We start from the raw sequence: 1,002 nt of genomic DNA, 5'->3' as shown, positions 1-1,002 counted from the left end.
GCTGTTCTAATTCACAAGCTGGGGAGAAAAAAGCATGATGTTTTCCGCTCCCATAAAAATGCACAGTCTCATCACCTCTATGTAGAGTTACTATGGCTTGGAATCAACTCAATAGTGGTGGATGAGTGGCGGGGATAGTATAAGCTCCTAATATTGCCCGGTAACTTGAATATAAAAATTAATTTTTAGATGCATGATATTTTCTAAAAGAAGCATGATATTATTTGTAAGTCCTCGGTAGTCTCATTGATTTATGAAGCAAACCAAGACCAAATCCAGTACTATTGGGTTCAATCGTAATAACATTGATATTATTGACAGAGTAGAACCACCAAACAAGGTTTTCAAGCCTGCAAGCTTCATGCAGGTAGACTCTCATGTCTTGTTTCATTTTCCCTGCAGAGCAGAAGATGTGATCCAACATTTCAGTTAGCAACTAAGCACTTTACCACTGAGTTATCAGGCCTCCTTTAGAAATATGGATAAACATATGAAAATAACTGGGAGTATAAATTTGAAGCATTTCTTAATCAACCTAAATAATATTTATAGTATAAAAACAAGTAGATATATCCCAAACCACTTGGCATATTTTATTGGGAGAGAAATGCAAAAATCAAACCTTTTCCTATATCAATACATTTGACATGTAGAGTAAATTAAACTTATTTTAAATAAAACATTTTCCTGATTGTCAGTATTCCTGAGGTACATCTTTTACTTACCGTATTAGAAAAGTAGCATAATGTGTTTCTGATCTTTTCATACGCCACCACTCAATTGACCAACCCCATGCCTCTTTTCACAATATACCTTTAGGGATATATTATGGCCCTCAAAAGAATATGTATAGTTTATAATTATTTTGCAAATCAATTAATGACTGTTTATATTTATCCTATAATGCTAAATGTCACATCTCAAAATGAATTCATGCAGCATTGTTTTCTAGGATCACCAATATTTTAAGGGTGAATGAAGACAGAAGATAACAATTTGCAT

Source organism: Echinops telfairi, unplaced genomic scaffold (assembly GCF_000313985.2).
Source record: "Echinops telfairi isolate 266 unplaced genomic scaffold, ASM31398v2 ScPeMD7_7469;HRSCAF=8507_0, whole genome shotgun sequence".
NCBI lineage: Eukaryota > Metazoa > Chordata > Mammalia > Afrosoricida > Tenrecidae > Echinops > Echinops telfairi.
The sequence above is the reverse complement of the archived record's forward strand: the minus strand, read 5'-3'. Positions refer to the sequence as shown.